This window comes from Oryx dammah, unplaced genomic scaffold (assembly GCF_014754425.2).
Source record: "Oryx dammah isolate SB20612 unplaced genomic scaffold, SCBI_Odam_1.1 HiC_scaffold_16, whole genome shotgun sequence".
Classification (NCBI taxonomy): Eukaryota; Metazoa; Chordata; class Mammalia; order Artiodactyla; family Bovidae; genus Oryx; species Oryx dammah.
Genome location: NW_024070200.1, coordinates 67,053,879 through 67,078,108, shown reverse-complemented (window position 1 = coordinate 67,078,108; position 24,230 = coordinate 67,053,879). Strand labels below are relative to the sequence as shown.

Here is a 24,230-nt window from a genome sequence, read left to right as displayed (position 1 = left end):
TTTTAGTTTCTTGGTGTTTCAAAAGTGGTTAAAGCAAACCCTTGGTTTTAGAGAGTCTGTGCAGGTAAAAAGGTAGAGGGTTTGACAGAGTGAAAAAAAAAATCCTACAGGCTAAGAGATAAGTCACAAGGAATTATGGTTTATAGTTTGAACCATTTTCTTCATTCACTTAGACTTTCCTGTGCAGGATTCCAAATCACTTTGTGACTGCTCCACATACAAGTTACTTCTGGGCTTTCATCATTTCAGAAATGGAAACTTAACTTACTTTATACAATTCAGGGTGGTTGCAGCACCATCTGGCAGCCAGAATATGAGAGGCCGAAGTCAGCCTCATTGAAAAGCTCACAGATGGTTATCAGTAGCTGCTGGGGATAACTCCGAGTCAGGATGGAAAGAATAAAGTCTCAGAAGGATGAAAGAAGAAAAAGTCAGAACAAGGAAAAGATGGGTACAAGAACCAAAAATAACTGTTTATTTGAGCAATTTTTTAAAAAAATCTTTATTTCAAACTGGAAACGTAATGTTATGATCTGTTTCTGAGGAAAAAATACATTGAAGAATTAACCCAAGTAAAAATTCAGGGAAGCCTGGCTCTGTATCTACTTATCAAGGCCACTTTCTATTGTTAAGATTAGTGTGAACCCTATTAGGCTGACCGATTTCATTTACAAACATGGACATACATTAGTGTGCTTCCACAGCCACACATACATAGTTCATATTTTCTATAAAACCTGTGCAATTGTGTTTGTCCTGTGTTAAATTCATCCTTTCATAAGTGTATATGTGTATCTATGCATGTTATTTTCCTCAAGAATTGCAAGATGGTTCATAAGATGAATATAATTTCATAGTCAAAATCTTCTGTAGATTGTTTTTAAAAAAGGTTATGCATATGTATGGCTGAGGTCTTTCAATGTTCACCTGAAACTATCACAACATTGTTAACTGGCTCTGCTGCTGCTGCTGCTGCTGCTGCGTCGCTTCAGTCGTGTCCGACTCTGTGCGACCCCATAGACAGCAGCCCAACAGGCTCTCGGGTCCCTGGGATCCTCCAGGCAACAACACTGGAGTGGGTTGCCATTTCCTTCTCCAATGCATGAAAGTGAAAAGGGAAGTGAAGTTGTGTCCAACTCCTAGCGACCCCATGGACTGTAGCCTACCAGGCTCCTCTGTCCATGGGATTTTCCAGGCAAGAGTGCTGGAGTGGGGTGCCATGGCCTTCTCCGTAACTGGCTGTAGTCTGATACAAAATGTTTTTTGTGTCAAAATAGGAGAAAAAAGTTTCCAACGTGACTGACAAAAAAAAAATCACTATTAATTTTCAACATGTTGGAGGTTCTCTAAATGAATTATATTCTCATGACTGTTTTTCTTCATTTGCTAATTTTTCATTTGAAGGGGTCTAGTTACTAAATTTGAATTTTCTACTCGTCTAACAACTAAAGTTTTGTTAGCATTCTATATTCCAAGACTTTTCTTTATCCACTTTTTCTCTATAGCTCTTTGAAGGCTTTGTGATAGAGTCAAAACTATCAGAGAACTCAGGTCTGAAATTAAAATACTTTCTGTGTATTTAAATTGTACCATTTTATTTAACTTTGATATTTTATGCTCTTAGAAATAAGTCTTAAGTATTTTCCCCCAAGCCAACAAATTAGGTGTAGTATGCTGAAATTTAGTTGAGATTTTAATTAAAATCTGTTCATTTTAAGTCAATTTAAAAAAAAGAGGACATTTTAAAAATGTATTTTAAAAGAAAAAGAGGTAAAAACCTTGAAGTCTGTGATTTTCTTTCTGCATATGGGTACACATTGAATTTTAACTTAGAATTCTTTTTCGAGAGAGTCAATTTTATGGTACTTCAATTTTTTTCAAAATATTTCTGAACAATATACAGGATGTTGGATAGTGAGAAACCAGAGACTATGTGGTTTCCCTGTCCTGAAGTCAAAAGGGCAGAAACTGTGGTCCCAGGTTCCACCAGCACGCTCAACCTGGCATTGACCACCATGAGGGCAAGCTCCACTTTTCTACAAGCTGGGTCACTGGGTGCCTGAGAAGGTCCAGGGATCAGCCAGGAGGACTGCTGCCCGAAAGTTACCATCCCAGGAATGAACTGGAGCTGGGGGTCAGAGCGAGATCCCACTTCCTTTTGGCTCAGGGCCTCTTTTTTCCAAGCTTCTGTGGGATTCTTCAGTTTGGGGAATTTCCGTCAGTAGTTTACTCCGCAGGCGACCAGGACCACCAACAGTGCACCCCTAACCCTTCTACTGATTCCCTTCTGGGAAGAGAGGGAGGTGGAATTCTTGTGTTGTGGTTCTAGAATTTTAGAATATGATCAGCCTTTACTTTAAAAAGTGAAATGCTATTTCTATTTCCATATGCTTTTTATTTTATAATTATTGTCTGTAAAAAGTCACTTATAAATATTGATGTTTTTATTTCTGTTACCTAATTTCATTGGTCTGAACTGTCAATGGGAATTCTATTTTAATAAAGTTAAATTTTAGATGTTGTCTTGCATTCTTTGGCTTTTGTCTTTTAAAAAAATTCCTTAAACTAAACATCATTTGCTTGGATGGTAAAAATTTCACCAAAATTTCAAGATTATCTGAAAAATAACTGTGAATTCTGTTAATTAAAAATGTTCTTACCTTGACAAGTTTTTGTGTAGTTTGTAAACTTCTGAAATAAATGTCAGAATTCTTTCCAAAGCAACTACTAAACTTTGTATGTCTTCACCCCTACTGTATGCATCACCACTCCGTTTCCATCCTCGCATCACCTTGCAGTGCAGCTCAGTTTTCTACCTCAATGTCGTCCAAGGGACCTGTTTCCCCAGGGCTGTCTCCTCCTTCCAGCTTTATTATTCTACCAAAATAATGGCAGAAACCTTCATCTGTTGCATTCCACAATATAAATAAGTCAATGCTCCAAACTACTTCAAAAATAATGAATTCCTCATTTCCTTGTTAATTATTTGAAGGTTGACTTTAAATTTTTTTTAAGTAATGGAAAGTATTAGGACTACTAGAAGCGTTAAGGAGAAGGCAGGGAATAATTTCAATATAAAACTATTAGTGTCACATTTAGGAATGATCTTGAAATATTTTGTCTTTTTTAAAATTAATCAGACGTTGTAAACATAAAAAAAAAAAGAAAAACTGTATTTCTTCATCATGTAGACTTTATTTTTTAAGGAGTGGTAATGTTACAAATTTAAAGAGTAACCAATTAAAAACTTAGTAAGTGATTCTTAGTTCTCCGGGTTGCACCTTGCAACATCTGAATTTTGGTCTCTTTCTATTCAGGCTACACTTGAGAGATGAATTCATTTAATGGTCTTTATTTTTCACTGCATACGTGTTTTTTGTATTATATAGATCAACATAGATTATTCAATTGCAACAGTGTTAGTCAGTGAGCAGCAGGTATTTGTTCAGGATCCCAAGTTCATAACAAAACAGAGGAAAATTTCCTCAGCAATATATGTTACCTTTTTTTTTTTTTTTTTTTGGTCAATGATCAATTTCTTACGAATCAAAACCTTTTAAAGAGGGACATATGTTTCACAGTGGAGTTAAAACTTCTATTTTTGGACTTTTCTTTCGGAGGGGATAAACTTAAGTAATGAGTAATTTCGAATTTTCTTTTTTTCTTGCCTATGGAGCCAGTTTAGGAAACTAAAACTATTAGAACAAAGTTTCATCCCGAGACGCGCGCTTCGCGTCCCAGCCTTTAATAACGAGCCAGCCCGACCCCACAGCGCGGAGGAAGTACGTCATCATCCAGTGACGCTGGCCAGTCCGCGGGGCACTCTGGGAAGGTGAGGTACCTGACTGTGACGGACAGCCCGTGGGCGGGCCCTGTCTGCGCCTCCGGGGCTGTTCGCTGTGCCGCTGTAGTCTGTGTGACTGCACTGCTCTGTATATCCATCACCGCTTCCTAGGGAAACGAACGTTTTATAATTGGGCTTTTTTGTTCTGTCGTTATTATGTTCAGAATTTAGTCTTTTTAAAATGTGAATTGGCATCTGCACGCTTAGAAATGTGCCCTAAATAATACCGACTTTAAAAGACTCATTTCCTCTTTTTATCTCTTATTTTTTTCCTTTAGTTCTGCATTACAAATGCAGCGAAACGAAAGCTTTGTATTTTATACAGAACGATATGGAAATATTTTGCATTGCTTCTATGGCTACGGAGACGATCTGTGAGCATATTTAGGTGCCTTCCTTTTAAAATATTATTTTGTATTATTTTAATATATTTGCCAAAATGTTTTCTGTATTTCGGTAAGTTTGATGAGTAGGTTCATTCTTCTTTTTCTTTTTTTAATGAGACTCCCTTTTATTTAAAAAAATAAAGTGTTGAGAGTTTTCTTCTGAATATGTCACTATCTCTTTCCTAAGAAAGTGTTCCTGCTCACATACGGCAGAGGCAAGGACTTCTTAAAGCAAACTGCCACAATGCCATTTGCTTTATCTGAAAAGATCATGTAGGTTTTGCACATCAGTTCAGTTCACTTTATTTGCTCAGTCGTGTCCAACTCTTTGCGACCCCATGAATCACAGCACGCCAGGCTTCCCTGTCCATCACCAACTCCCGGAGTTCACTCAGACTCATGTCCATCGAGTCAGTGATGCCATCCAGCCATCTCATCGTCTGTGGTCCCCTATTCCTCCTTCCCCCAATCCCTCCCAGCATCAGAGTCTTTTCCAATGAGTCAACTCTTCACATGAGGTGGCCAAAGTACTGGAGTTTCAGCTTCAGCATCATTCCCTCCAAAGAAATCCCAGGGCTGATCTCCTTCAGAATGGACTGGTTGGGTCTCCTTGCAGTCCAAGGGACTCTCAAGAGTCTTCTCCAACACCACAGTTCAAAAGCATCAATTCTTTGGCGCTCAGCTTTCCTCACAGTCCAACTCTCACATCCATACATGACCACTGGAAAAACCATAGCCTTGACTGGACGGACATTTTTTGGCAAAGTAACGTCTCTGCTTTTCAATATGCTATCTAGGTTAGTCATAACTTTTCTTCCAAGGAGTGTCTTTTAATTTCATGGCTGCAGTCACCATCTGCAGTGATTTTAGAGTCCCCCAAAATAAAGTCTGACACTGTTTCCAGTGTTTCCCCATCTATTTGCCATGAAATGATGGGACCAGATGCCATGATCTTAGTTTTCCGAATGTTGAGCTTTAAGCCAATTTTTTCAGTCTCTTTCACTCTCATCAAGAGGCTTTTTAGTTCCTCTTCACTTTCTGCCATAAGGGTGGTGTCATCTGCGTATCTGAGGTTATTAATATTTCTCCTGGCAATCTTGATTCCAGCTTGTGCTTCTTCTAGCCCAGCGTTTCTCATGATGTACTCTGCATAAAAGTTAAATAAGCAGGGTGACAATATACAGCCTTGACGTACTCCTTTTCCTATTTGGAACCAGTCTGTTGTTCCATATCCAGTTCTAGCTGTTTCTTGCTGACCTGCATACAGATTTCTCAAGAGGCAGGTCAGGTGGTCTGGTATTCCCATCTCTTTCAGAATTTTCCACAGTTTATTGTGATCCAGACAGTCAAAGGCTTTGGTATAGTCAATAAAGCAGAAATAGATGTTTTTCTGGGTTTCATCTTTAGAATCAGTCCTTTCAGTGAACACCCAGGACAAAAAATGTTTCTAAGATTAACAGACATTTTCTAAGCATCCATAACAGATAGAGGAGGTGGTGGACTAGACAGAGTACACAGGCAAGTGGAGGGTAAAGAGTGAAAGGCCAGGGATATGTAAGATTTCTACTTACATAGGTGAAAGTACCACTGTGACTGGAAAAGGGGTAGCAAAACCTCCCGGGGAAATCCAGCTTCATTTTGGTGAAGTTGAGCATTACAAAGAGGAAAATCCTTTGTATTCATTGGAAAGGGGAGATACAGATGTATACAGATACATATATAGGAGATACAGATGTATCTCCCCTTTCCAATGAATACAAAGCACATTTTTGCATACCTTCAGATTTATACACTTGTATTTTGGAAAACCTGATATACTGATTTTCCTCTTTGTAATGCTCAACTTCACCAAAATGAAGCTGGATTTCCCCGGGAGGTTTTGCTACCCCTTTTCCAGTCACAGTGGTACTTTCACCTATGTAAGTAGAAATCTTACATTTCCCTGGCCTTTCACTCTTTACCCTCCACTTGCCTGTGTACTCTGTCTAGTCCACCACCTCCTCTATCTGTTATGGATGCTTAGAAATTGTCTGTTAATCTTAGAAACATTTTTTGTCCTGGGTGTTCACTGAAAGGACTGATTCTAAAGCTGAAACTCCAATACTTTGGCTACCTCACGTGAAGACTTGACTCATTGGAAAAGACCTTGATGCTGGGAGGGATTTGGGGTCAGGAGGAGATGGGGACGACAGAGGATGAGATGGCTGGATGGCATCACCAACTTGACGGACAGGAGTTTGAGTGAATTCTGGGAGTTGGTGGTGGAAAGGGAGGCCTGGCGTGCTGCAGTTCATGGGGTCGCAAAGAGTTCGACATGACTCATCGAGAACTGAAAGCCATTATCATTTCAATTAAAATGTAATTACACAGTTTAGCCTTTTACTCATTTTTGGATATTTACTCTTTCTTTTTAAACCAGTGGTTATGCTTGACTCTATGTATCTCTCTGGTAAGGCAACGGTTTACCCACTTGAGTGTGTATCAGCAGCACCTGAGAGCTTCTTAAAACAGAGTGCAAACACCCACCCAGATTTTTCTAATTTACTCTGGGGTGGAGACCTGGGGATTTGTATTTCTAATAATTGCCAGGGTTTATCTGAGGACCACACAATAAGAGAAGTAACAGTCCAACCAATGAGAGTCCTCTACCTTGGGGTGTAGAAAATTACTACAGTGCACCAAATTTGAGGGTGTGGAGTTGAAGCCCAGTTTAATATTGAACTCAGCATTTGAACCAATTTCTTTTTGCTTGTCCTTATATTTTGAATTGATGAAAGTGAAAAAGTATGCTTAAAACTCAAGATTCAGAAAACTAAGATGGCGTCCAGTCACATCACTTCATGGCAAATAGATGGGGAAACAAAGGAAACAGTGAGTGACTTTATTTTCTGTGGCTCCAAAATCACTGCAGATGGTGACTGCAGCCATGAAATTAAAAGATGCTTTCTCCTTGGAAGAAAAGCTATGACAAACCTAGACAGCATATTAAAAAGTAGAGACATTTCTTTGCAGACAAAGGTATGTCTAGTCAAAGCTGTGGTTTTTCCAGTAGTCATGTACGGTTGGGAGAGTTGGACTGTAAAGAAAGCTGAGCCCTGAAGAATTGATGCTTTTGAACTGTGGTGTTGGAGAAGACTCTTGAGAGTCCCTTGGACTGCAAGGAGATCAAACAGGTCAATCCTAAACAAAATCAGTCCTGAATATTCATTGGAAGGACTGGAGGTGAAACTCCAATCCTTTGGCCACCTGATGCAAAGAACTGATTCACTGGAAAAGACCCTGATGCTAGGAAAGATTGAAGGCAGGAGGAGAAGGGGAACACAGAGATGGTTGGATGGCATCACTGACTTGATGGACATGAGCTTGAGAAAGCTCCGAGAGTTGGTGATGGACAGGGAAGCCTGGCAAGCTGCAGGCCATGGGGTCACAAAGAGTTGGACACTACTGAGTGAATGAACTGATATTTTGAATTAACTGTTCATACTTTACTTTCCTACCAATATTACTCTTCATTACAGCACATAAGTGTGAAAATATACCCTATTTATTTTTATATAGGGGATCTGCCTTTACAAACATCAGTGTCTACTACTAAAAGATCTAAACACCTCAACTTTTGTGGTTGAGTACTGTAATAGCCTGTAAATATATCCTAAGATCCTAAGCAGGTTTGCTTTCAGCACTAATGGAAAGCACCAGTGTTTGTTTGTTTGTTTTTCACTGTCCGCAGTTGTATGTTTGCTGATTATTTATGATCTGAAATATATTTCTTCCTCTTAGAAAGCATGTTTCATGTAAAGATGCATTTTTATACAGAAGAATGAATTATGGCATTTCTATTGGAAAAAAAAATGAGTATGTTTTACATAGTCAAATTTCCTCAAGGCAAGTGGAGGAGGAATTTTAGTCATAAACTCAACTCCAGAGGACAAGGAGTTGTTCAAGATCTCACCGTGTTTTAGTTAAAATTAGGAGTCTGACTATATCTGTCTCCCTGGCAAGTAAGCACTTATGAAGTATGCTGGACCTTTGTTACTCAAAGTGAGGTTTGCGAATCAACAACATTGGCAATCACCTGGGATCTTGTTAGGCCAGCAGACCTCAGCTCCCACCCCGGGCCTACTACTGAATCACAATCCAAAGGGTAGCAAGCTGTCCTGTGCTCAACAGTCTTAAACTCCCTCCCAGATCTCAAGTTCCAAAAGCAGAGTTCAGCCAAGAAAGTATATGGGTGGCTAATGTTTTGTAGTTATGTTCTAAGTCAGCAGTTGTTTAAGATTTATTTTGGAGAGTTACCTAGGTATGGGACCCTTCCAAGTAGACAAGGATTTAAAGGCCATGGTGTAGAGATATACTATCTTTCCTTTCTACCTCAGGACAGCTTCTGACAAAGCAGAGACAGCCCATGATTTGCCTTTTGGGAACACTCACAAGTTCTAGGAGTGGCATATATCCAAAGATGGTTACAGTAACCCAGCTGCACAAGGCTCTTCTGACAGGATCACCTTCATACACAACTAGATCTGACCCAAAACCCATGGAACCGTAACTAGCACTGCAGGTTTGGCTTTGTGAAGGATTCTGAAACAGCCAGGTTGAAGAAAATTGACATTAAGCAGGTGAAAAGCATTTGCCCTGAGGCTTACTTAGGAATCATAAGAAAACAGGTGCATGCTTTTATGTGCTTGAAAAGCAGGAGTCTGGAGGAGTTGTAGACCCATGCAGAGATTTTGTGGGAAACATTTTCTGTTTGCACTCAAGAAGAGTCTTCTTATATTATTCTAAGGACAACCCAACTGATTTTTCAGGTAAAAGAAACTATGATGAAGAATTCTAAAGCATGGGGTTTAATTGTAATACAGACAGGCAGGATCAGTTTCTCCTAATCATCCCGTAGTTAAGGGCCTCCAGACAGACAGATGAGCTAAACTCCAAGGAAAGTGAGTTGCCAGGACTTGGTAAACAACGTGTTTCTTGAGATCTGGGCCTGTGATTATGCTAGAACTGAGACTCAGAACCTGCTTCCATTTTCCAGTCCAGTGACCAAGGCTTATAAGAAGGTGGGTACAGTCATCCAGACCAACTCACAGTGGTCCTTTTTGACCTATTAAAACCTTGCACTTTTGAGCAGAAACTAGGATTTCTTTGGTTTGAGTACAACAGAGGATGTGAATACAACCAGAATCAGCCAGCATCTATTGAGTACTTGTTCTGTATTTGTCACTGTTGTTTTGTTCTCCACGGAATATTCCATCTTACGGATAATGAAATGTCATACAGGGAATTACCTGGTGGTCCATTGGTTGGGACTTTGTGCCCAAGTTGCAGGGGAACCAGGTTTGATCCCTGGCTAGCAATTTAAGATCCCACAAGCCATGTAGCATGGCCAAAAAAATAAAAACTCATATAAAGAGGCTAAGTGCCTTTTACAGGCTTACATTTAAGTGAAGAAGTAACTTGGCTCTCTTAAACGTGCTGGATATCCCTTCCAAATCATGACCTCTGCCTCTAACAGAGATGAATCCTCCATGCTGTTCTTTACAATTTTATCCCTTGTAATTACATATTTAAGCTATAGGAAAGCAGTTGACGTAGTTGTTCCTGCTCTTAACTGTATGTTTTTAGTATTCACCCATTTATATGTAGCAATAATTGCTCATTTTCATCTCAAGATAATATTCTATCATTATCCCTCTATATCTATCACACTATATCTGTATCTAATATCACTCTGTATGTATGTGTGTATAAATACATATCTACTTATGAATAGTTGTGTATATAGTAATGTTAAATATATGTATAAATAATACCCTTATATCTATATGCCACAATAGATGTGCCTCTTCTATATATAATGGTTGTTTAAATTGTGTAGTCTTCAGTTTTCACCAACACTACTGCCACGAGCATCTAAGTATGGGTATCCTTAGACCTTAGCCCTTAAATGTTAAGAGTAGACCAGACTTGCTCACTTAGCTAAACAAGTGAAAACTGACAGATAATGATGATTAGTCGGTATCTACATGTTCAGCAAGATGTTTTACTGGAGATTGAAGCCCCTGGTTTAGCAGTGGTGGTTTTCTGGCTACTTCAATACAAATCCTATTTATCTCTTTAATAGACTGTGAACACAGTAAGAACAAAATCCATAAGATTATTTTATTTGGTGATGTAAATATAATTGGGTATGAAAGCTTATACTGAAGTTATTCAGAATTGAAGCAGGAAAAGCCAAAATTTCAACCTCTGTTTTTCTTTTCTTTTCACCTATTACTCTAGGCATATGGTATACATGTTAGTTATTTGTTTATAAAGGGCTCTTGGGAGAAAGAAGGTTTCCAGTGTTCTATGTAAATCACAGAAAATGCATCTGTATGCCTACAGGTTTTGTAATTCTTTAATTCTCAAAATTAGATTGCTAACTCCCCTTGTGTACCCTCCACACTTCACCACTTCCATACCCCCTTTCCTCTGTTATCATTACTCTATGAAGTTTTCCATATGGTAGTCTTGGAGTCTTCCTTTCTGTATTAATTTTTTCCAAATAATCTAGAAGGATGTTTGAGAGAGGAGGCAGGGCTAGAAACTGTAATCCAGGTGAAAGTGATGGTCCTCAGAACATGATAAAGCAAGGTAAAGCAGATGTAGATGTTTTTATGGAACTCCTTTACTTTTTTGATGATCCAGTTAATATTGGCAATTTTATCTCTGGTTCCTCTGCCTTTTCTAAATCCAGCTTGAACATTTGGAAGTTCACAGTTCATGTACTGCTGAAGCCTGGCTTGGAGAATGTTGAGCATTACTTTCCTAGCCTGTGAGATCAGTGCAATTGTACTGTGGTTTGAGCATTCTTTGAAATTTCCTTTCTTTGGGATTGGAAGGAAAACTGATGTTTTCCAGTCCTGTGGCCACATGGTTCCAGTCCAAATGTGCTGGTATATTGAATGCAGCACTTTCACAGCATCATCTTTTAGCATTTGAAATAACTCAACTGGAATTCCATCATCTCCACTAGCTTTGTGTGTAGTGATGCTTCCTAAGGCCCACTTGACTTCACATTCCAGGATGTCTGGCTCTAGGTGAGTGGTCACAACATCGTGATTATCTTGGTCGTGAAGATCTTTTTTCTATAGTTCTTCTGTGTATTCTTGTTACCTCTTATAAATATCTTCTGCTTCTGTTAGGTCCATACAACTTCTGTCCTTTATTGTGCCCATCTTTGCATGAAATGTTCCTTTGGTATCTCTAATTTTCTTGAAGAGATCTCTAGTCTTTCCCTTTCTATTGTTTTCCTCTATTTCTTTGCATTGATCATTGAGGAAGGTTTTCTTATCTCTCCTTGCTATTCTTTGAAACTCTGCATTCAAGTGGACATATCTTTCCTTTTCTCCTTTGCCTTTCACTTCTCTTCTTTTTAGAGCCTCCTCAGAAAACCATTTTGCCTTTTTGCGTTTCTTTTTCTTGGGGATGGCCTTGATCACTGCCTCCTGTACAATGTCATGAACCTCCATCCATAGTTTTTCAGGCACTCTATCAGATCTAATCCCTTTAATTCTATTTGTCACTTCCACTGTATAATTGTAAGGGATTTGATTTAGGTCATACCTGAATGGTCTAGTGGTTTTCCCTACTTTCTTCAATTGAAGTCTGAATTTAGCAATAAGGAGTTCATGATCTGAGCCACAGTCAGCTCCAGGTCTTATTTTTGCTGACTGTGTAGAGCTTCTCCATCTTTGGCTGCAAAGAATATAATCAATCTGATTTCGGTGTTGACCATCTGGTGATGTCCATGTGTCGAGTCTTCTCTTGTGTTGTTGGAAGAGCGTGTTTGCTATGACCAGTGCATTCTCTAGGCAAAACTCTGTTAGCCTTTGCCCTGCTTCATTCTGTACTCCAAGGCCAAATTTTCCATTACTCCAGGTATTTCTTGACTTCCCACTTTTGCATTCCAATCATATATAATGAAAACACATCTTTTGGGGGTGTTAGTTCTAAAAGGTCTTGTAGGTCTTCATAGAAGCATTCAACTTCAGCTTCTTCAGTATTACTTGTTGGGGCATAGACTTGGATTATTGTCATATTCAATGGTTTGCCTTGGAAAAGAACAAAGATCATACTGTCATTTTTGAGATTGCACCCAAGTACTGCATTTCAGATTCTTTTATTGACTATTAGGGCTACTCCATTTCTTCTAAGGGATTCTTGCCCACAGTAGTATATATAATAGTCATCTGAATTAAATTTGCCCGTTCCAGTCCATTTTAGTTTAGTGACGCCTAAAATGTCAATGTTTACTCTTACCATATCTTCTGTGACCCCATCCAGTTTACCTTGATTCATGGACCTAACATTCCAGATTCCTATGCCATACTGTTCTTTACAGCATCGGATTTTACTTCCATCATTAGTCACATTCACTGGGTGTTGTTTTCAGTTTGGCTCTGCCTCTTCATTCTTTCTGGAGTTATTTCTCTACTCTTCTCCAGTAGCATATTGGGTCCCTACTGACCTGGAGATTTCGTCTTTCAAAGTCATATCTTTTTGCCTTTTCATAATGTTCATGGGGTTCTCAAGGCAAGAATATGGAGCTGGTTTGCCATTCCCTTCTCCAGTGGACCACATTTTTTTTTTCCAGAACTCTCTGCCATGACCCATCCATCTTTGGAGACCCAACATGACATGGCTCATAATTTCAGAACTCTCTGCCATGACCCATCCATCTTCAGAGACCCAACATGACATGGCTCATAATTTCATTGAGTTAGACAGTGTTGTGGTCCATGCAATCAGTTTAATTTTCTGTGATTATGGTTTTCATTTTGTCTGCCCTCTGATGGATAAGGATAAGAGACTTATGGAAACTTCCTGATGGGAAAGACTGAGGGGAAACTGGGTCTTGTTCTGATGGGTGGAGCCATGCTCAGTTCAGTTCAGTCACTCAATAGTGTCTGACTCTTTGTGACCCCATGGGACTACAGCACACCATGCCTCCCTGTCCATCACCAGTGCCTGGAGTTTACTCAAACTCATGTCCATTCAGTTGGTGATGCCATTCAAGCATCTCATCCTCTGTCATCCCCTTCTCCTCCCACCTTCAATCTTTCCCAGCATCAGTGTCATTTCAAATGAGTCAGTTCTTCACATCAGGTGGCCAAAGTATTGGAGTTTCAGCTTCAGCATCAGTCCTTCCAATGAATATTCAGGACTGATTTCCTTTAGGATAAACTGGTTGGATCTCCTTGCTGTCCAAGGGACTCTCAGGAGTCTTCTTCAACACCACAGTTCAAAAGCATCAGTTCTTTGGCACTCAGGTTTCTTTATAGTCCAACTCACACATCCATACATGACTACTGGAAAAACCATAGCTTTGACTAGATGGACCTCTGTTGGCAAAGTAATGTCTCTGTTTTTAATAAGCTGTCTAGGTTAGTCATAGCTTTCCTTCCAAGGAGCTAGTGTCTTTTAATTTCATGGCTGCAGTCACCATCTGCAATGATTTGCAAGCCCCCAGAAATAAAGTTCATTACTGTTTCCACTGTTGGGCCATGCTCAGTAAATTTTTAATCCAATATTCTGTTGAAGGGCAGGACTGTATTCCCTCCCTGTTATTTGGCCTGAGGCCGCACCTCCACAGGAGATCCCTGGACACTCACAACAAATTCTGACTCCATCTTTTGTGGGGACACTGCTCCTTTCTCCTGGTTCCTGGTGTGCACAGGGCTTTGTTTGTTCCCTCCAAGAATCCATTTCCCCAGTCCTGTGGAAGTTCTGTAATCAAGTCCCACTGACCTCTAAAGTCAAATTCCCTGGGTACTCTCAGTCCCTTTGCCAGATCCACAGATTGGGAAATACGTTGTGGGTCCTAGAACTTTCTTAAAAGTGTGAGAGTTTCTTTTATATAATTGTTCTGCAGTTTGTGGGCCAACTGCTCAGTGGCTCTATGGTAGGTCACACTGGGTGACCCAGTTCTGCTGCAGGAAGAGCCCCTGTCCCTGTGGCAGGCCACTGCTGATCCATGCCTCCACAGGAGACAAACACTCAAAGGTGGGTCTGCCTCAGTCTCTCTGGGGCCTCTGGATCCTGGAGCACCCAATGTTTTGTTTAACCTCTCCCCGCCCCCCACCCCCCACCCCCCCCAGAGTCTCTGGCAGTTATGGGATTTGATTCTAAACATGATTTTGCCACTCCTATCGTCTTTAGAGGCTTCTCCTTTGCCCTTGGATGTGGGGTATCATTTTTTGGTGGGATCCAACATTCTCCTGTTGATAGTTGTTCAGCCATGAGTTGCAACTTTGGAGTTCTCACAGGAGAAGATGAGTGCATATCCTTCTACCCCACCATCTTGTGAGTTTGGCTCACAGTCTATATGGTTGCAAAGAGTCAGACACGACTGAGCGCTTGTGTATTGTACTGGCCTTTTCCACTGTATGTAAATGTTTTTGTTTCTTCTGACCAATCTGAGAGAAGGTTGCAAACATTATACCATATATACTTCCTAAGAACAGGATGTACATTTAGGTAGTGATAATACAGTTGTTAATTCAGGAAATTTAACATTTATGCAATTCTTTAATCTACAGTCTATATTCCAATTTCTTCAGTGGTCTCAATAATTTCCTTTATAGTTTTTGTTTTTTCTTGTTACAGATCTAATTCAGGACTATAGATCCGATCAAGCTGCCATACTTGCCATGATTACCAGGATCTTCACAATTAGTTTTGCTTCCACTTTGTTGCTTAGTTTTGTTTTTGGTTTGCTTGTTTATTTTTTCATTTATTTATTTGGCTGTGCTGCATGGTTTACAGGATCTTAGTTCTCTGACTGGGGACCACACCCAGTCCCCTGCAGTAAAAGCACTGAGTCTTAACCATTGTGCCACCAGGAAAGTCCCTGTTTTTGTTCTTCCTTATTTATTAATTTGGCTGTGCCAGGTGTTAGTTGTGGCCTGTTGGCTTTCCTTGCTGCACGTGGGCTCTTAGTTGTGGTATGTGGGATCTAGCTCCCCCCCAGGGACCACATCTGGCCCCCTGCATTAAGACCTGAAAGTTTTAACCAATGGACCATCAGGGAAGTCTCTGTTTTTCTTTTTAAATTAGAGAGTTTTATTTACAGAAAAGCCAGAGAAGATTAATACAAGCTTATGAACACATGAAATTAAAAGACGCTTACTCCTTGGAAGGAAAATTATGACCAACCTAGACAGCATATTAAAAAGCAGAGACATTACTTTGTCAACAAAGATCCATCTAGTCAAGGCTATGGTTTTTCCAGTAATCATATATGGATGTGAGTTGGACTATAAAGAAAGCTGAGCCCCGAAGAATTAATGTTTTTGAACTGTGGTGTTGGAGAAGACTCTTGAGAGTCCCTTGGACTGCAAGGAGATCCAACCAGTCCATTCTAAAGATCAGTCCTGGGTGTTCATTGGAAGGACTGATGTTGAAGCTGAAGCTCCAATACTTTGGCCACCTGATGCGAAGAGCTGATTCATTTGAAAAGACCCTGATGCTGGGAATGATTGAAGGCAGGAGGAGAAGGGGACAACAGAGGATGAGATGGCTGGATGGCATCACTGACTCAATGGACATGGGTTTGGGTGTACTCCGGGAGTTGGTGATGGACAGGGAGGCCTGGTATGCTGCAATTCATGGGGTCGTGAAGAGTCGGACACAACTGAGCAACTGAACTAAACTATGAACACAGTTTTGTTGATAATAATTAACAGAATCAGAGTAGTTTAATATATAATGTCACTTGGTATATAATACACATTAAAATAGTTTTCATGCTAAATTTATCCATAGTTTTCATGCTAACTTTATCCTTTAGTGTTTTATATTCTATTTTTTTAAACAAATCTTAAGGCAGTATACATGAAAAAGGTTTGACAAATATTTTAAAATTTTGCTATCTTTAACATCAGATATTACTTTAATTTTAGAACCATCTTCAAATAAAATGGTCTGTCCATTATAATTTCTATAGAAATGACCTAGGCATCAAATGGAATCAAAATATTTAAAAGAAACTGACATAAAATTTAAATGGAAAATATTGCATTAGCAATATCATAAAGCAACGAAGAATTTTAAAAGAATATTGCATGAAGTAAATTTTGCAAAGTTTTGCAATGATTAAGTCTATAATATTTTTACTTTCATTCTTGTTCATACAGTTTAAAACAACAAAGCACTGAATTGAAAGAAGCATATTAAAATTAATATGGTTACAGCATATATCATTTTAAGATTAATAGATGGACTAAGAGCTTTGATTTCATGTTCTTTATTCAAGTAGTCCTCAGTGTTTCTATTATTTTTTCATAACAAACAGGATTCTTTAAGTACTATGTGAATAAAGGCCATCTTTTTACTGATGGAAGAATTCTAACCTTATTTGGACTGAATCTTCTATATGTCTTAGCTTGTTATAAGGTGGCCAAAGGTAATCACTAATTTTGACATAAGGATCATGTGGGACATCTAATAATCTTTTTATATGAATTGCCAACATTTCATGTTAGTGCTATCAATTATGCCAGTGATTTTTAATGTTTTTTTCCTCTGTTTTTTATTCAAGTACCCGGTGGCTCAGATGGTAAAGAGTCTGCATGCAATGTGGTATCCCTGGGTCCAGAAGATCCCCTGCAAAAGGGTATGGCTACCTATTCATGCCTGGAGAATTCCATGGACAGACGAGCCTGGTGGGTTACAGTCCATGGTGTTGCAAAGAGTAAGACATGACTGAGTGACTTTCACTTCATTTTACGTCATAGTTGACATATAATACAGCAACAGTATAATATATGTTACAGGTATACAATATAGTGATTCACAGTTTGTAAAGATTATGCTTTATTTATGGTTTTAAACGTTGGCCATGTCCCCCATGTTATGCAATATATCCTTGTAGGTTATACATGATAGTTTGTGCTTCTTAAACCCATACCCCTAGATTACCCCTCTCCCCTTCACTCTGCCCACTGGTAACCACTGTTTGTTCCCTATATCTGTGGGTCTGCTGCTTTAAAAAGTATTTATTTGACTGTATTTGTTTTTAGTTTTGACACATGGGATTTTCATTCATTTCATTTCGGCCTCTTTAGTTGTGTGTGGGCTTAGTTGCCCCAAGATATGTGGGATATCCGTTTGCTGCTTTTTTTGTTGTTGCTATATTCACTAGTTCATTGTATTTTTTGGTTGCACACATAAGTGATAACGTACAGTATTTGTCTTTCACTGTATTTGTTTCACTGATTTGTTTTACTTAACATAATATCCTCTAAGTCTATCCATAGTGCTGCATATGGCAAACTTTTATTCTTTTTGTGACTGAGTAATATTCCATTGTGTTTGTTTGTTTATATATACACTCACACACATATATACTATACATCTTTATTCATTCATTTATGGATGGACACTTATATTGCTTCCATATCTTGACTGTTATAAGTAATCCTGCCATGAACACTGGGGTGCATGTATCTTTTAGAATTAATGTTTTTGTTTTCTACGGATGTATACTTAGAAGTGGAATTGCCGGAGCATGTGTTAGCACTATTTTTAGGTTTTTGTTCTTATTTTTAACAATCTCCATATTATTTTCCATAGTGACTGCATCAATTTGCTTTCTCACTGGCAGTGAGAAACATTCTAGCTAAGATTTGTTAGTTGTATTATTTTTGATGATAGCCATTTTGGCAGGTGTGAAGTGATACCTCATTGTACCTTTTGACTTGTGTTTCCCTAATGGTGAGCCATGTGGAGCGTTTTTCATGTGCCTGTTGGCCGTCTTCATGTCCTCTTTGGGAAAATATCTATTTGGGTTTTCCATCCAATTTTACTCAGAAAGAGAAACCAAGGAAATAATCCTTTTACCATTACATCAAAAAGAATGAAATGCTTAAGAATAAGTTTATCTAAGGGGTCAAAAATCCTGTACTTGGAAAACTATAAGACACTGAAGAAGGAAATTGAAGACAACACAAATGTATGGAAGGGTATGTCTTCTTGGACTTGAAGAATCAATATTTTTAAAATGACAATATTAACCAAGGAAATCTACAGATTTAATGAAATCTCTATCAAAACACCATGAATATGTTTCACAAAACTGGGACAAATAATTTTGAAATATATATAGAAACACAAAAGACCCCAAGGAGCCAAAACAATATTGAGAAAGAACAGAGCTGGAGGAATCAAGTTCCCTGACTTCATCCTATACTATGAAGCTACAGTAATCACAACAGTGTGGTACTGGCAGAAAAACCAATGCATAGGTCAATGGAACAGAATAGAGAGCCCAGAAATAAACCTAGGCACTTATGGTCAATATGACAAAGGAGGCATGAATGGACAATGTTTCTCTTTTTCAATTTTTTTTTCCCCCAGGCTCCAAAATCACTGCAGATGGTGATTGCAGCCATTAAATTAAAAGATGCTTACTCCTTGGAAGGAAAGTTATGTGTTAGCACTTTTTTTAGTGCCAACCTGACCAACCTAGACAGCATATTAAAAAGCAGAGACAAAATAAATAAATTTAAATTAAAAAGGCAGAGACATTACTTTGTCAACAAAGTTCCATCTAGTCGAAGCTATGGTTTTCCACTGGTCATGTATGGATGTGAGAGTTGGACTATAAAGAAAGCTGAGCACTGAAGAATTGATTCTTTTGAACTGTGGTGTTGGAGAAGACTCTTGAGAGTCCCTTGGACTGCAAGGAAATCCAACCAGTCCATCCTAAAGGAGATCAGTCCTGGGTGTTCATTGGAAGGACTGATGTTGAAGCTGAAACTCCAGTACTTTGGCCACCTGATGCAAAGTACTGACTCATTTGAAAAGACCCTGATGCTGGGAAGGATTGAGGGCAAGAGGAGAAGGGGACAACAGAGGATGAGATGGCTGGATGGCATCACTGACTCAATGAATGTGAGTTTGAGTGAACCCTGGGAGTTGGTGATGGACAGAGAGGCCTGGCATGCTGCAGTTCATGGGGTCACAAAGAGTTGGACATGACTGAGTGACTGAACTGAACAGAACTTATTTATTTTAATTGGAGACTAATTACTTGACAATATTGTAGTGATTTTTGCTATACATTGACATGAATCAGCCATGGGTGTAAATGTGTTCCCCATCCTGAAACCCCCTCCTTACTCCCTCCCCATCCCATCCCTCAGGGTCATCCCAGAGCACCAGTCCTGAGCATTGTCTCATGCATTGAACCTGGACTGGCAATCTGTTTCACATATGGTAATACACATGTTTCAGTGCTATTCTCTCAAATCATCCCACCCTCGCCTTCTCCCACAGAGTCCAACAGTCTTCTTTACATCTGTATCTCTTTTGCTGTCTCACACATAGGATCATCGTTACCATCTTTGTAAATTCCATATGTATGCGCTAATATACTGTATTGGTGTTTTTCTTTCTGACTTACTTCACTCTGTATGATAGGCTCCAGTTTGATCCACCTCATTAGGACTGATTCAAATGCATTCTTTTTAATAGCTGAGTAATATTCCATTGTGTATATGTACCACAGCTGTCTTATCCATTCATCTGCCAATGGACATCTAGGTTGCTTCCATGTCCTGGCTATTGTAAACAGTGCTGTGATGAACACTGGGGTACACGTGTCTCTCAGTTCTGGTTTCCTCGGTGTGTATGCCCAGCAGTGGGATTTCTGGGTCATATGGCAGTTCTATTTCCATTTGTTTAAGGAATCTCCACACTGTTCTCCATAGTGATTGTACTGGTTTGCATTCCCACCAACCCTGTAAGAGGGTTCCCTTTTCTCCACACACTCTCTAGCATTTATTGTTTGTAGAATTTTTGATAGCAGCCATTCTGACTGGCATGAGATGGTACATCATTGTGGCTTTGATTTTCATTTCTCAGACAATGAGTGACGTTGAGCATCTTTTCATGTGTTTGTTAGCCATCTGTGTGTCTTCTTAGGACAAATGTCTGTTTAGTTCTTCAGCCCATTTTTTTATTGGGTTGCTTATTTTTCTGGAATTGAGCTGCAGGAGTTGCTTGTATATTTTTGAGATTAATTCTTTTGTTCCTTGCTTTGTTTGCTATTATTTTCTTCCATTCTGAAAGCTGTCTTTCCACCTTGCATATAGTTTCCTTCATTGTGCAAGAGCTTTTAAGTTTAATTAGGTCCCATTTGTTTATTTTTTTCTTTTATTTTCATTACTCTGGGAGGTGGGTCATAGAGGATCCTGCTGTGATTTATGTTGGAGAGTGTTTTGCCTGTTTTCCTCTAGGAGTTTTATAGTTTCTGGTCTTACATTTAGATCTTTCATTCATTTTGAGTTTATTTTTGTGTATGGTGTTAGAAAGTGTTCTAGTTTCATTCTTTTACAAGTGGTTGACCAGTTTTCCCAGCACCACTTGTTGAAGAGATTGTTGATTTGATTCTTCTGCCTTTTTTTCTTGATTAGTTTGGCTAATGGTTTGTCTATTTTTTTTTTAATCTTCTCAAAGAGCCAGCTTTTAGTTTTGTTGATTTTTGCTATAGTCTCCTTTGTTTCTTTTTCATTTATTTCTGCCCAAATTTTTATGATTTCTTTCCCTCTACTAACCCTGGGGTTCTTCATTTTTTCTTTTTGTATTTGCTTGAGGTGTAAAGTTAGGTTATGTACTTGATTTTTCTCTTGTCTTTTTCAATCTTCTATCAATTTTAAGAAAATGGTCTTCTAGAAACTCATGCAAGGTAATTAAGAGTTTTTCTTTATATTCTTTTAGATTAAATATTGTTGCTTATAAAGTTTCTCAACTCAGAAAAATATGTCACTATGTGATATTTCATTGTTGAGTTAATTAAAAGATTCCAGTATCTGTTGCTGTATAGCCAATCACTGTTTTAACTTTTATCTTTTCATTTTTTGAATAGTAGACATTATCATTGCTGCTGCTACTGCTAAGGCACTTCAGTTGTGTCCGACTCTGTATGACCCCATAGATGGCAGCCCACTAGGCTCCCCCATCCCTGGGATTCTCCAGGCAAGAACACTGGAGTGGGTTGCCATTTCCTTCTCCAGTGCATGAAAGTGAAAAGTGAAAGGGAAGTTGCTCAGTCGTGTCTGACTCCCAGAGACCCCATGGACTGCAGCCTACTAGGCCCTCCCCCATGGGATTTTCCAGGTAGGAGTACTGGAGTGGGGTGCCATTGCCTTCTCTGTACCGTTGCTAGATCATGCCTTAATTTTTGGAATCCTTCCTAATATTACCAGGCAGAACATCTTCATTCAGTGGAATAAGCAGGAGTTTGTTTCTGACATTGACTAAATCCAGTGGTGGTGAAACATTTCACTTACATAATTTGTAATAACTGAGCATTTGAATCAGTGAATGTCTCAGTTCCAACAAGTGATAGTTTATTCTGACATTTTTCCATCTTCACATTCTTTAATAAGTTCTTCAGCATCTGTAGTATCTTCCACATCTATGTGCTTAGGCACTCAGTCATGTCTGACTCTTTGAAACCCCATGACTCCTGTCCTTGGGATCCTCAGGCAAGAATACTTAGGTGGGCCACCCACTCCACATCTGTAGTACAGTTTGTATCTATATCTTGTTGATTCAGTGACTTGTGCTTGTAATTTTCTTAACCTTATGATAATTTTAAAAAGGTCTGTGATCTTGGGCAAGTTCTTCAAGCATCTGAGCATCAATTTTGTTATCACTCTATTCAGAGAATGTGCTAGAGATTAAATGGTACTTGAAGGGAAGCCTTCAAGTTAATTGGTTTCCTCAGTTTCCTACCCCTTTGTCTTGCCCTCCCAACCAGTGGGTTTCTGGAGCTGTCATTGATGCAGGAGCTATAGAAGAATGGTACTTGGAAAAAAAAAAAAAAAAGAATGGCACTTGAGGCCTGACTGGACTTTGAGTATTAAAGTTTGTACACGCAATTCCAACATGTGCGAAAATTTCCCCTACAACCACCAAGCAATTGTCTGACACCAGATAGCAATTGTCTGACACCAGACACTGAAATTCAGTTCAAATCTGACGTTATCCAACCAGAGATAGTATCAGCTTTCACAGGTTAAGGGCTCAGCCCTTCAAACTGCGCCTCTTGCTTCAGATATCAATTGCAAGTTCAGGTTATCTCCTGTTTCTCTGACCAACTGGCTAAAAATCAGAGCTCCCTATGACCACTTGGATTCAATCAATTTGTTAGAATGGCTCACAGGACTTAGAAAACTGTTTTACTCACTATATTACCAGTGTATTACAAAGCACATTAAAAGTTAGGAATCAGCAGCTACAGGAACAGATACCAAGTGCAAGGTCCTGATCAAAGGGACTCCGTCCCTGTGGAGAGTGGGCCCAGCACTGTGGTGTATGAAATATTTCTAGTTCACAAACCTAGAAGTTCTCCAAACCCCATCCTTTTGTTTTTAATGGAATCTTCATTACCTAGGTACAGTTTATTAAATCTGGGGATGGGATTGAAAGTGCCCCCTCCCTAATCACTTGCTTATCTTGGCAACCAAGCCAGCCCTCATTCTTCCCTACCTTCTAAAATCACCTTATTAGCATAACAAAAAATGCCATTTTTACTCTCAGCACAAGAAATTGCAAGGGTTTTAGGAGCTCTACGCCAGAAAAAGCGAGATATATGTATCTTATTCTAAGTTGCAATATCACAAGTATCCAGTTCTCTAGTGTTGCAGGAAAGAGAGAAGGACTAGAGGCCATGACCACATCCCAGGTTACGTCTGAGTCCCTGGGACAGCTGCCAAATGTGGATTCTGGGCTACAGGAAAGAATTCAGGAGTGATCCACAGTAGGGGAAAAGAAGATTTGTTTAGGGAGATAAACACTCCATAGACAGAGTGTGGACCATCTTCGAAGGCAAGAGTCACCAGGGTATGACGTTATGGGGCTATTAGTTTTTATAGGGTTGGGTAATTTTGTAGGCTAATGAGTAAGAGGATTATCCTAACTATCTAGGGGAAGGGATGGGGATTTCTAGAAATTGGGGCACTATCCACTTTTTGGCCTTTTATAGTGTTGACTAAAAAAGATGCACAATGTGAGAGTTGCAAGTTTTGTTTGTTTTAATGTTTATTTTTAATTGATTGATGGTTGCTTCACAATATTGCTTTGGTTTCTGTCATACATCAATATGAATGAATCATAGGTGTGTATATGTGCCCTCCCTCTTGAATATCCCTCCCACCTCGCGCCCATTCCCACCCCTCTAGGTTACTACAGAGTCCCAGTTTGAGTTCTCTGAGTCATATAGCTAATTCCCATTGGCTATCTATTTACATATGGTAGTGTATATGCATCCATGCTATTCTCTTCATTTGTTTCACCCTCTCCCTCATTTCCCCCACCCTTGTCCATAAGTCTGTTCTTTGTGTCTCCATTGCTGCTCTCTGAAAAGTTTTGTCAGTAACATCCATCTGGATTCCAAATACATGCATTAATATATGATACTTCTTTTCTCTTTCTGACTTACTTCATTCTGTATAATAGGCTGTAGGTTCATCCAACTCATTAGGACTGACTCAAATGTGTTCATTTTTATGGCTGAGTACTATTTCATTGTATATATATATATGTACCACATCTTCTTTATCCATTCATCTTCCAGGCCTTGGCTATTCTAAATAGTGTTGCAAAGATACCCCAGTGTATCTTTTTCAGTTTGGTTTCTTCAGGGTATATGCCTAGAAGTTTAATTGCTGGGTCATATGGTTTTATTTATAGTTTTTTAAGGAATCTCCATACTGTCTTCCATAGTGACTGTATCAATTTACATTCCCACCAGCAGTGTAGGAAGGTTCCCTTTTTACCATACCCTCTCCAACACTTGTTGTTTGTGGATTTTTTGGTTATGGTCATTCTGTCTCATGCAAGGATTCTTTAGTATATGCAGATCAATCAGTGTGATACACCATATTAACAACTTGAAAGATAAAAACCATATGATAATTTCAATAGATGCAGAAAAAGCTTTTGAAAGA

The 24,230-nt window shown here is 39.1% G+C and overlaps 1 pseudogene; it reads right to left on the bottom strand.

Moving 5' to 3' along the window:
* Positions 1-3,744: 3,744 nt before the first annotated feature.
* Positions 3,745-22,642, bottom strand: LOC120875383 (annotated as a pseudogene).
* Positions 22,643-24,230: the final 1,588 nt, after the last annotated feature.